This window comes from Anser cygnoides, chromosome 5, assembly GCF_040182565.1.
Source record: "Anser cygnoides isolate HZ-2024a breed goose chromosome 5, Taihu_goose_T2T_genome, whole genome shotgun sequence".
Lineage (NCBI taxonomy): Eukaryota > Metazoa > Chordata > Aves > Anseriformes > Anatidae > Anser > Anser cygnoides.
Window position 1 is genome coordinate 4,840,319 of NC_089877.1, and position 13,533 is coordinate 4,853,851.

General features: G+C 35.1%; 1 long non-coding RNA gene across 6 annotated transcripts in view; it reads left to right on the forward strand.

Moving 5' to 3' along the window:
* Nucleotides 1–13,533, forward strand: part of LOC106033940 (uncharacterized) — a 287,150-nt gene that overhangs the window by 155,703 nt on the left and 117,914 nt on the right. For 4 of the 6 annotated variants that reach the window (XR_010831755.1, XR_010831753.1, XR_010831752.1 and 1 more), the window contains exon 3: nucleotides 12,634–12,717. The exons of the other annotated variants lie outside the window; for them this stretch is intronic. This is a non-coding gene — a long non-coding RNA (uncharacterized lncRNA). The remainder of the gene's footprint in view (nucleotides 1–12,633; nucleotides 12,718–13,533) is intronic. 6 annotated transcript variants of the gene reach the window in all.

Below are 13,533 nucleotides of genomic sequence, written 5' to 3' on the forward strand. Positions count from 1 at the left end.
CTTGCTCTTCTTGAAGATAGGAATGACACTTGCTTTCCTTCAGTCTTTGGGGTTTTCCTCCAGTCCTCATAGTGTCTGGTCACAAAAATATGACCAACATATAATATCCAAAAGCACTGAATGGGTGTTGAGATTGTCACAAAATGACAAAAGTATGGATATGCACAGTTAAGTGGAACATGTACCATGCCGGCCAGTACAACAGCACAGTAAATGAGGCACTTTAAGAAAGCAAGTGTAGTGCTTTCATTTTTCTTCTTCAGTATTGCTGACTTACTATCTAGACTCTAATGAAATCTTAGATTTTCTACAGAATTGTCCCTTCTGGAGCTAGCCCAGTCCTTGGGTAAAACCAGATCCCCTGGGGACCTATTAGTGTGGTCATACTGGTTCTTTAAGTAGCAGTCAGCTTACAGTGCAGTCCTGAAAAAGTCCATGAAATCCAATTGCATTACAACTTTGCATTATTAGGCTACACACAATTCATCAGAGTATACTACTCGTGGATCTGACCACAGGGAAAGTTTAGGGAAAACTTAATGTTAAGTTTACGGAAAATATATTGCCCTGTAAATTAGCCCAAACATTGGAACAAAACAGTAAACAGATTTGAGTTAAAATCTAACTTCTCTACGGTTTCAAAATTCTGCTTTCTTGTTTTAACTTTCCTGTGCAGTTTTAATTTCTAGGCTTCACATTTATGCCAACCTCTCATTAAAATTATGGGAAAACAATTTTAGGAATAATTTAATAATTATTATTTTTTTAATATTTGCTGTCTCTAAGTTTATGTGATAATTTCTTTCCCAATTGTATTCTCAAAATATCAAGAGGGAGCATTAGTAAAAAATAAGTTAGTAACCACAAAAACAGCTCATTCCTAACTGCACAATCATGTGTAATCTTGTTGGATTGTGTACACAAAAAAAAAAAAAATTAAGCATAAGCATGTGTGATATCCAAAAGGGATGACAATAATCCAAAAAGACATAATTTACATCATTGTTACTATGAAAGTGTCTCTGTGAATAAGTGTATGAATTAACAAGCTGTTACGTAAAATCTGCTCCTGACAGGTGGCCTAGCTAGTGGTAACACCTATCCCCAAAAGAACGTGCTCAAAAAAAAGTCAATTTTCTTTATTGTTTGACCTATTCAAAAGTTTTATACTCACTTAATTTACTTAACTAATTTTACTGATGATTTTTGTTATTTTCTTACTATGATGCAAAACAAATTCTGAAAAATGATTAATACAATTTAATGAATTTTGGGTTTAGGTAAAAAGCCCATCCTTTTAGAAAAACAATATTTTATTACAAATCCAGGTAACTACACTGTAGGAAAGAGAAATTTTCTCAAGTATGCTGTTAAAATGTTACTGGTAATACACATGATTATTTTACTAGTTTATTTAGTCATATTATTGTTATGAGAAAAAAAAAAAAAGCTTAAACTTTGAATGCTAATAGGTGGCAGATAGTTGAGTATATGTTCAGCTGAAATTGAAGTTCCAAAGTCTTCAGTTAACAAAGTGACTTGAGACAGAACACTAATAAGGTGGCTGATCATATGCTGTGCTTCTGCAGATAGACTATTTAGACTGGGAAAACTGGGGGCTTAGGGTTGTGGAATGAAGGTCTGGTGTAATTAGAGAAAGAGTCCTGAAAGGAAATAGTGGTCTGGAAAAAAAGGTGAAGATGTCAGCCAGAAGAAGGATGCTGGAAGTGTGGGAAGACCTTGGAGATCAGAGAGATGGGGCGTGTCTAGGGATCCAGGCCACTAGCACCTACCCTTGGTAACTCTGTGGCTGCACATACAAACAAGCATGACTTTCTGCCCAGTTTTCCTGGACAAGCAGGGCTCTCTCAGCTGGGAGGAGAAGTTAAGAACTAGTAAACATAAGGTTGGGACAGTAAGCAAGTGAGCATGTGCATATGAAATAATTAAGCAGGGTAAAAGCTCTCATCTTGCTGGTTCTTAAGTGAACCCTTGTATCCAGATCCCCTGGAGGCTGTCGTTTAGTTTGTCTCACCTGTGACAATTATCTGTTCTTTTTTCTGCTTTTGACTTCCTAGCTGTGCAATGGTATTAAGTATCACTAAAATGCCTATAAAAACAGACTTTAAATACCAGTTAATCTGATCGGTGTCAGAAAAAAAAATGAAAGAAAATTGAAAATATAACTTTTACATAATTTTGGAAGATTACTTTTACATGCAAGGGTAATAATACTTTGACCAGAATTTATCTGAGCAGTCTCTGCAGAAAATAATTCCTTCTCTGTGTTAACACTCAGTGAACCTTGTATTCACTTAATGTGAGCACAATGGGATCAGCTGTCTTGTCAAGTTAATCTATAACATTAATGCAGTGTTTTACCCCTCTTTCTCAGGCTTCATGCACATAAAACTTTAATATATAGTTTTCAGCAGAATGTTCTTATGTCCATCAGTTACAGATGCATGGTTTTATCCCTGGACCGGTAAACAGCCTCTATACCTTGCTGTTACTATGTATGGTTGATTCCTAAATCTTTTACAAAAGAGCCTGTAAATTAAAATGTCTTCTGTATGTATGCTGACAATCAGTGTCTGGAATGTGCTTCAGTGCATATTACTACTTATGAAGTATTTCTGGTTGGTTCTTATGCCAGTTTGATAGAAAATAAAATCTTTTTGGAAAGCGTGAGGTTTGCCTTACAAAAGAGACGGCTGTGGTAATATCTGGCATTAAAAATGCATAGTTACATTGTTTGGGGCTTGAGCTGAAGTGTCTTACAGTTCTTTTGCAGACTCTCTGTACAGGGTTTGAATTTTGTCTTTAATCAACAGCTGGCTGTTAGGGCTGCCACTGATTCCTGACCGGTAATTACCCCTGAACACCATACTGCCGGCTGGCTTCTCAGAGTCTCCTGATATGCATATGCTAGAAGGTTGAAAGTGGCAAGAAATCCTTTGCAAAGGTACCAAGAGATTTGTACAAATCAATCCAAACGCTGAAAGCACTAGGCCTGTTCTCCCTCCACTCCCCCCATTCGTTTTCCCTTCAAGTTGTTCTCTGCATTTCAGGTTGTAATTAGGACTAACAGTATGAAAACAGGCAAGTTTGCTTGAACCTGCTTCCAGAAGAAGATCCACTGGCAAACTGAACGTGTAATGTCCTTGCTGATGAGGCCCATGCTTTTCTGGTAGACTAGCTGATAATGTGTTTTAGTAGAAACTGTGTAAGGTTTCCAATGTAATGCATTTATTTCTGTAAGTTGCAACCATACATGCACTTCATCAGTATTATAGATTTTAGTTGTCAGGAAACGTTTACTTCATTGTCAACTCGGTTTACTGTAGTTTTGAATTTTGAACTGCATAGCACTGCCAGCCACCAACCATGCATTTATATTCCAGGATGAATGATGATTGCAAGCTGTGAGTTAGTTTCAGTTCTCTACCCCTTTCATCTGAGAAAAGCAACTTTTTAAAAACATGCCATGTCCCTCAGGTATGTGTTTTAGTAAACAAATATTCAAAGGGAAGGCTAGAACAACTACAGTTTTCATTGCTGTTATTACTCATTCTGTAGACAGCTCCTTTTAGAGCTGGCCATGATAAATAGCTAAATCTAGATTTATCCTTTAGCTGGGGGTAATAGTCTCACATCTGTTAAAAGATTATCACCTGATTAGAACTACTGAGATCAGAAACACTTTACATCAAGCTCAGGTCTCAGCAAAGCACACTCTCTGGTCCACTGTCACAGTGCATGCAGACAGGATGCTCACATGGAAGGGCAGATATATTTTGAATAGCTACACTTTAAGTATTTGGTGAACAGGTGACTGGAACTGTGGATTGTAGGGCAAACAGCAAACATGGGAGTGCTTTAAAGATGAGCTTCTATGCATGTTTGTGTTCTGTTCATTGGAGAATGAAAAGTAGATCCAAGAGTTTTTAGAAGTTTTCTGATTTTCCTGAACTAAACTATATGCTTACGCCTTTTTAATGGCTCAGATCTTTTTTTTCCATGTTATCATGAAATGCATCTTTCAGTATTGCTATAGTCAATACTTTAATAACCACAAGAGCTTTACTAGAAAAAAAAAAAAACAACACTATATTATTAACATAGATTGTTGAGAAAAATCATTTTTAAAGTGAGCAGATTTCCATTGAGAAAAATCCTTTTTAAAATGAGCAGATTTCCAGTATGTAATATAAAGTATTTTTTTTTGGATAATCACGTTAAGTAAGTCTAAAAAGATAATCAGATCGAATCCACAACAGTGTGGCAGAGACTAAGATGGAAGTCAAACTCAGACCTGGTTTAGGTTTTTGTGGTTTGCTTTGTTATTTTTTTAGTATTTAATGGCCCTTGCTTACCTGTTATGCTCACATTAATTGCCCTTCTCTAATCTTGTCTCCATTCTGTACCTGAAATTCAACTACACAGATGCTGAACTGAGTCTTTATGTGTACAAACAATTTACATGTAACAGCCTTCACTGATTTAAACCAATGATGGGTATTATTTTCCTATAAGGTTATGACATGGAAAGCTTTCTCCTCTAATTGAAGAAGAAAATTAATATGCAGCAGAAACAAGGGTTATGTTATTTAGTTCCCAAGAAATTTTTCTCCATATCATAGAAAAATGTCTAGGTTGTAACCGAATTTTGTTAATTCTTGCCCTTGTCTCAGAGTCATCCTTGAAATTTTCCCAATGTTTGTTGCTTAGAAGGTTACCTCAGTTTAAAACAAGAGGTTCTATTTCAGTTCAGGAACCTGACTGAAGATCTTCATAGGTATTTAGGTCTTAAGCTGTTTTGGTGTCTCTTTTCCAATTAAATTGGTAGAAGATATTATCTTAAATTATTTTGTGGTTCTCAATCTAAACCTGTTAGTTTAGCAGCAATCGAATAATCCTTGTTAGGTTGCAGTCAGTAGTGGAGGACAAATTCTGGCAATGCCATTATTGCAGGCTGATTACATATCTGGCTTTTAGAATTGTGTATGAATTTGCTCAATTTTAGTCATGAGGAGGATGTAAATTTTTAAGATGAGTCCTCATAAATGGGTGACAGTAACTTCAGAGTAGAGAGAAAAAAAAAAACATCTCATGCACAGGTCAGCCTAGGATTATGCACAAAGTTTGAAGTGGAGGAAGGAAAGGAACAGAGTATTGCAAGTAGCACAATTCATGGAGCAGAATGTTATTTATAGGGAGTTAACTCCTGAGAAAAATGCAGTAAGCTATGATATGGCATGGTCATGAGGAGTGTGAAATTCTAAGTTCACTTGGCACTTTCAGAAATCAATTGCCAACTGGTAATTTCAGTTACTCTATTATTAAGCCTCTGGTGGGGTGTTCAAAGAAGAAAGAGGCAACCCTGAAATGTGATCCCCAGTTACCAAAATGGCTACATCAGCCTATGCAAACTTCAAAAATTCAGAAGGAAATTACTGCAGCCATCAGAATGCTTGAGTATATATGTAGTGACAAGAGCTGTGCTAAAGCCAATTTAAAATCAGTTAAACGCAAAAAAGTGGTAATAAGTCTTTTTTTGTTTCCTACCGCTGCATTTCATACTCAAGCATATGTCACCTACAGAACTGGGTGCATGCTTTTAAAATAACATTTGTCTTGTTAAACAACGTGAAAAATGCATTGTCTGTTTAAATAAGGTGTTATAGTTAACCTTGCCATAGAGAAGAAAAACAAAAAACAGAATGCCTTTGAAGATGAGAGATGAATGAACTAAGATATCTGAAGTTACAAACTAGGATCAATAGAACATTTTGCAAGAAAAACAATACTTCAGAAATAGGAATTCAACAATAATTAATTTTTTGGTAAAAGTGTAGCTGTTCTGTTGTTTTATTATTTAAAAGAAAACTAATGACAACAGCAAAAAAAAAAAAAAAAAAAAAAAAAACCACAACACAACCCAAACCCAACAACCCAGAGTGTTTTGATAAGTTATTGTTTGTCTTTCTTGAAGCTTTGCAGGAACTGAGGAGAACTTAATCCCAAAATGTTTGCCAAACAATTTCACCTGAGCTCAGCTTTTCAGTTGCTCATCAAATGAGACGTAGGATGTATTTCCCTCTTGTAGGGCAGGGGGCAGCTTTCTGTATGTGTCTCACATAGACAAGTACTCAAGACAAGTCTGGGAGACAAGCCTATTGTCTGTTTTCCCATTCCTAGATATTCCATGTTAGAGTATCAACTGGAATAGCAGCTGCTGTTCTGTGAATTGAAATGTAGACCCCAAAATAACAGTATACCCTGGCCGTGTACAGTACCAGATTCCTTCCCAGAGCTGTAAGGTTGTATACAAAATTAAGTCCTCAAAATAATGTGGGAGGTAAATTCAGTTTGATTGCCAAAGCCTTTGGAAGCAAGGATCCAAGAGTAAATGTAATGAAACTCATTGTCATTTGGTTATTAGAGGTGACACTGTAGTTTCTATTAGTTTCTTTCATAAAATATTTTGTTTTGCTGCCTCTGTGCTTGGATCTTTAACTTAGTTAACGTCTCCTGTGAGTATAATCCACAAACGTTTGAGACTGCACTGCATTCGTAAGGATATTTTGCATGGAATATAATTTAAATGGTCATATATATATATACTTTGAGTTCTTTATCATGCTGTTTATATCTATTAAGTGAATTACCATTTTTTAAGTCAGTTTATGAAAATACTGTGTTTGAACATCTGTCAAGGGATGAAGATTAGCTGAATAGACATAGGATGCCAGCACATTATATTTTATGTTATCCTGTATACTGTAATTATCTTGATCCTCAAACAACTCTGCTAAACTTACGAACACTTTTGCAGACTTGTTGTTACTGTAAATTCAAAATTTATTTCATTTGAATCTAAATTAAACTGGTATGTAATAAGGCTTTTTTCCCCTCTAAGTCTTCTTTTTTTTTTTTTTTAACATTTATATCTATAGATGATTATAAAGCAGTAAAACACACATTCAGATTTTCTTTAAAAGACAAACTTGTTAAAATTCATTCAGCTTTGAGAGAGTATAGTAATTTCTTTCAGAGATGAAATTTGTTTGAAGAATTGGATAAACTAAGTAGCCAAACTTGGCAGAAATGTATGCCACAGACAGTAGATGTTCATGGAACTGAGAAATACATCTGAATCTTATTGGCTGGTTTAAGAGCAAGTGAATAGCCATGGTACCAGGGAAAAATTAAAAAGAAAGGGATAGAGTCCTTTATCCACACTTGTAAAGGTGTTCTGTGAGTTTCCCTACGTCTTCTTTGCAACCACTGATTGACCATTGAGGATGAATAAAATGTTTGGCTTAGTCAATGGCAACAACCTGCACAAGAACAATTAGTCATCATATTTTACTTTCACTGATAGCGAGCAGACAAAAAAGCTGCTGTGATCTTCAGAAAGGTGTAATTCACAAAGGTGTACCTTTGGAGTAGTTCCATTCCCAGTGTAAGGATAAGAATTCTTCACCAATTGCACTCCACCACAGAAACAGTCCTCGTCCCAAGCTGCTTTGCTTTATTTTAGGAGTCATTTTGTTACAACAACACTGTATAAAACAATCAGAGATGGAGTGAAAAGGTTGTTAGGAGACTGGGAACAGGCCAAAGTCTCCAGGGCAAGCCAAGTCTTAGCTTCTGGAGTGGGGCGTGTGTCTGGAGGAAGACTGTGAAGAGAAAGGAAAAGGAGGGAGATTGTCTTGAGGTCTGGCCATTCTAGTCACATTTCATGAAAAGGACAATAGAATAGCAAGCGACTCCAACAATGTTTATGTGGAATGTATAACCCTTTACCACTGATATTCACCAGAAAGAGAAGGGAACCCATCACTCCTCCTGATGGCAAATTTGTGAATCTGAGTATGTCAGTCATTTATTTGTGTGAATGTAGACTCAGTATTGCTCATTATATGCTGCTTTACATGAAGTGTTGTGAAAAATACAATAAATTAATAATACAAAATATAAAGCAAGACTATTTTGATGCCCCCAGTAACTAAAACTAATCCAGCTTCGTGCAAGGTCATTACCTTACAATTAGGTAAAAATTACAATTTTCTGATGTGTTGAGCACAAAGATGTATACTGTTACCACATGCATTCAGCAGATCTAGTCTAGTGGGAAAGCTAAGGCACAGGGGTTAATGTTGACATAAAGGCCAAATCCTGATTTCTTTGATGTTAAGAGGAAAGTTTTCATTGAGCCCAAAGGGACTAAGCTTTAGTGTACATGTTCTTGTTTCTTTCAAGTTACTGTAGTCTTAACATTACTCACTCAAATCTATTAAATAGTCTTTACTAGTTCTGCTTTGTTGAATAGAAGAAACATTTATGTTCAGAACAACCTCTTTACTCAAAAGTGTGTACCTGCCACATACTCAGAATTCTGATAGTTAAAACTAGTGTCATGCATGATACCATGCAAATAATTCCTTTTTCTTGTGTCCAACCAAAAATCTCAGTCTGAGAGGAAATTGCAACTGGAATTTATATACTGATTTTTAAATCTTTAATATAAGAAATGTTTTGATTATTTACTTCTTAACCTGTAGGAGTCTATAGCCATAACAAGCATAAAATCATGAACATTAAAAAAGGGTATTTATAACATATCCTTTCCATCCCTTCAAGTATTGTTTAAAGACCTAGTTGTTTATGTAAGCAAACAAATAGTTTATCTTCCACATTAAAGGATTTAAAAAAAAAAATAATTGTAGTCAGAGGCTATGGTCTACAGCAATTTCTTACCTGAGATACTGGTGATGTAGTCATGTAGTCATTAAGTACAAGAAGCAGCTTTAATGCAGATACTCTTCACGTGATTGACGATCACTGTTAGGAGCAATAAGACATACCATTTTCTTAAATGTGGAAGATAAAATCTCCTTTAAAATTTCTATGCTGGAGAAGCAGTTAAAAACAAAGCCATTTACAAAAAGTCAAAATGGCTATGTACTCCAACACAGAGCCCAGAAACAGAAATCTTTTATGTCCTTGTATCTGGCAGAATACACCTCTTACAGAAAAGTACTGACTTGGAAATGAAATAATTTGTCATGTTTTTGAAGAGTAAAATAATATTGGACATAATATAGATTGTAGGTTTGAAGTCTAGGGAGACCCATCTTGCCACAAAATTTCAATTTGCATTTTAAATCATTTTCCCCCAAAAAAAATTTATAAGAGAAATAAGCTTTCATTATTACAATAGACAGATATGCTAATTGCACCGATGCAGTTCAGAAAGCATAAAGTTGGAACACTGACAACCTAAAAATGCATTTAAAATTGCTGTCTGTTTAACTCTCAGCAAATTTGGTTTTAGTTTCTTGGAGTACATAAAATAAACCTAAAATTACATGTATGTGGGGCCAAAGTAACCTCTGCTGTTTGACATTAAGTCCTAGAAAGTAATTCAACTGCCGAAAAGACATGGCTGAGCAGCTGTACAAGCCCTCTCTCTCAGCTGGGGTAGTTTCACATTTGCAATTGCATTTCAGAGATCAAATGCATTAAATTCTAAAGAAGCACAGAAAGGGTGACTACTTCAAAGGATTTTTAAATTGGAAAATAAACATAAAACAAAACCCAACAATTTATACAAATGTTTTAGAACCAGTACAACTAATTATGTATGGAAAAAAGTGCCACCTGTTCAGAGAAAAAAATTAGCTTTTACATTTAAGCTAACACTGCTTAACCATTCGTTATTCTTACCATTCTACTCCATTCAGGTCTAAAAAAGTCCATAATGCATATATATGGCTGCATATATCTGCATAGATTATACACTAAGCATTTTGGTTTATATTTACAATTCAACTTCAGTTTCTCAAAAGTAGGTCTATTTGCATTGCTCCTAATTCTGCAGTAGGTGGCAGTGGGTAGTGAAGAATATACAGTTTTGATGCCATCATATTTTTAAGGGAAGCTTAAAAAATGGCCAAGTATTTGCTACTTTTGAGTTATGCATATATCAAACAGAAAGGAACTGACAAATAGAATTTCTAAATTGTCGTGCCCAAGCAGAAGCTTTTGCAACGTGCTATGAAAATAAATTAAACTGATAATCAAGTCAGATGAAGATACAAGTGCAGTATACATTTCTGTAACTAAGTATGATGGGGAGTCCACACAAGAAATCTAAACTGAAAGCTTAAACTGAGAAGTTTTGGTTCTGCATTGTGTCTTTATAAACTACGAGAATATACTGAACACAGTTTACAAACAAAAGAAGAAAACAGACGTTTCAGTTTTACTTGTATGTCTTTGTAAATTGTTTGTATTATTTTTCAGTGTTGAGTTGGCTTTTGAAATAGCACTGTCATTGATGAAATGGAAAACAGGGGGCTGAGAGAGGGTTTAGGCACCATGATGGCAGTGCAGAGTTTCAGTAGGTTGATTGTGGGAGGATAAATAGGAAAGAATACAGCAGAGCTCTGATTTTGCATTCCTTGCACACCTAAAACATGGGAGCTTGAGTGTACAGAGAATATGAAGTTGGATGGAAAAAAAATCTGTCAAAGAAGAACACTCTAAGCCTAGTTTCTTATTGATTCTTGTTTCTTGCTTATCTGAAAACCTGGCTCGGTTGATTTCTATCAGAAGTGCTCAATCAGCAATCACGAATCACGAATAATCACGATTATTCACAAAATTTCACCAGCCCATGCCAGTGTTTTTTGAGCTCCATGTACAGAGACTGAGACTCTTAGAAGTGCCAGGTCATCCATCAGCTCACATCTCAAATACCTTGAGTTCACCGGTAGTTAGAAGCAGCTCTTGTTTTGTTTTGTTTCGTGTTTTAATCTCCAACATTACTAAGTGTGGAGCTGGAAGGTAATGAGTGCACAGTGCTTTAAAAAACCTGGTCATACATGCTGCTGGACTTGGACTTTGGGACTAACCAAAGTAAAACTCCTATTGAAACTGTACAGCACTTTTTTTTAGTTTGATTATGTGGCAAAACTCTCTCCAAAGAATTTGTATAGTTAAGTAGTAAGAAAACATTAAACTAAATAAAATAGTTGTACTATTGATGTTAATTCTCTAATCATACCTTTATGATTAGCCAGTGATTAATAGATGTTATCTATTGTGTGAATGAATAGTTTGTGCCACAAATAGATATCAGCAAATCAGCAGGAACAGGCAAAATGCTGACTCATTTAAAGTCAGCTGGAGTTTTGCCATTGACTCAGTAGTAATGAGATTATTGTAATCTCATAATGGTAGTTATTCATCAGCTAGCTATCTGTACAATTAAAAATAAGAGGAATATTTTGATAAAACCAATGATAATGAGTTGTTTAGAATGTTTATTTATTTATTTATTTTTAATATGGAAAATATGCCAGAAATAAAGGTCACATCCTGCAAGCAATAGACATCCTTTATTTTGTATTCTGGTAAGGGAAAGACTCCAAAGTTAGACCCCCAAAGTAACAGTACTTTCATTAAAAAATACCCATTTTTCATTTAAACTAAAAGGAAATAATCAACACTATTAAACTGTGGTGTAATACTTTCTTGATTTACTTTTGCATTAATCTAGTTTTATGCTGATAAACTGAATGCTCTCATGAAATTGTGCTAATAGAAGGTTGAAATCATGTATTAATATCTGTATGTGTGCGTGTGCATGTCCTATTCCTTGATACCCTTGTACGTTAAGATGCAACAAACACTGCATTGGCCTCTTGCAAACTGAATAGTAAACATTTCTGTGATAAATCTCCACTCATGCTGAACAATAGTTCCCAAGACATGTCAAAGTTCTCTATAAAAAGTATCCAGATTTTCCATTTTCTATGTTGTTATTTGTGGCTTTTCTTATACTTTTAAATACACTGAATTCTTGTTGTCTGATTAAACTTATTTTTTTGTTTGTTTGTTTGCTATAAGTAAAAGGTTACCTATCAGTGATGCATATTTAGTTTCTATTCATATGATTTACCATCAACGTTTCTGCATTACAAATCCTTAAATGACTGCTCTTGCTGTGAGTAATTTTAGCAATTTTTAAAATCTGGAAGTTACTATTTTTAAGCATCCAAGAGTTCCTCATTTTTTCATAGAAAATGTTGCATGTCTCCAAATTATTATAAGTTTCTTAGGGGGAAATATAAAAATCATTGTATAGCATTCAGTGTTAGCTACAAATTTTGTCATTCAGAAGTAGCTCTTAACTTTAAAATAAATGTTAACTGAACCATTGCTCCCTGTATGTTAAGCATTGTGGGTTTTTTTTGTTTGCTTGTTTTTGTTTCTTTGTTGTTGCTTTTTTCTCAGATTGATCACTGTGTAAAATTTTCAAAAAATCACTGTTCAAAAAATCCACTCTTTCTGAGGTGATTAGGAAGAGTTTGGAAAATACTGTGGTGATGAATTGGGCTGCAAGTCAAAGAACTGAGTATAATATTGAGATATGTAAAAATACAAGTAATGGAGAAGACAAAAGTTGATGCTCTTTAACACAATGTAGTTTAGTTCTTTCAAGAAAAAAAAATCATAATTGATTATATATGTTTCTAATAGATTAATGTAAATAAATTAAACTAGGGAAAGTAACTTTGGTTCTATTCCTAACCCACCGCCATCTTTCTGCTTGTATAGATGATTGCAGATAAAAGCTCTTCATGCTTGCAATGTCTATGAACATTAGCAGAACATCTGTTCCAGACTCGACTTGAAGGCAAGGTAAACTTAATTTGCCCATGCACAAACAAGCAGAAAGAGTTAAAGTCTGAGAATATCCCAGAAATGGTAAGGGAGTGCCTAGAGGCTAAAAATTATGAATTGGCCTCATGCAAGTCACAAATGTTTTGCACCTTTTATGCTTTGAAACTCTTCTGCTCTGACGTGTACAAATCTCTGTGGAATTTTCAGTACCCAAATCTCTTTCTCAGTGCCTCTCTGCTCTGTTTTCTTGGTCTGCCAGAGATAAGACACCATGTGTCAGGTTCCCCAGTGAGATAAAATGCAACCAGAGCCAAATTTGGCCTAATCTCTGTCTCCATGAAATGGTCGTTACTGTGTCTTACAGTAGTGAAATATTTGAGTAGCCATCACCAGTTTAGCAGATCCTGAATGATAGTTATCCAGATTGACAGCATGGTATTGACAGAGATGTGCTCTGACTGAATTCTTTGTCAAGGACACAGAAATATGCAGATGAAAATATCTAGGAAAATTATTAATGATGAGAACAGCTTCCTTTTTGCAAACCCACAATAAGCTCAGAGCTGGGAATGATGAATGATACAGAAAATGTGAGTAGGAGGTGGCATGTTCTTGTACAGAAAGTTCTCCAGCATACTTCCCCACCTCCCTACGCAATCTCAGTTTTTAAATGTGTATGAGAATACATGGCTACTTGTCTGGTAGTGGAAAGACAGCTGTGGCTCAATATTAGCACCATTTTTCCTTTTCTCCTAAAAGTTCACAAAGGATAAAATTGGAATGTAATCTTTTTTTTCTTTTTTTCTTTTTTTTTGTTTTTTAATGACTCTATCA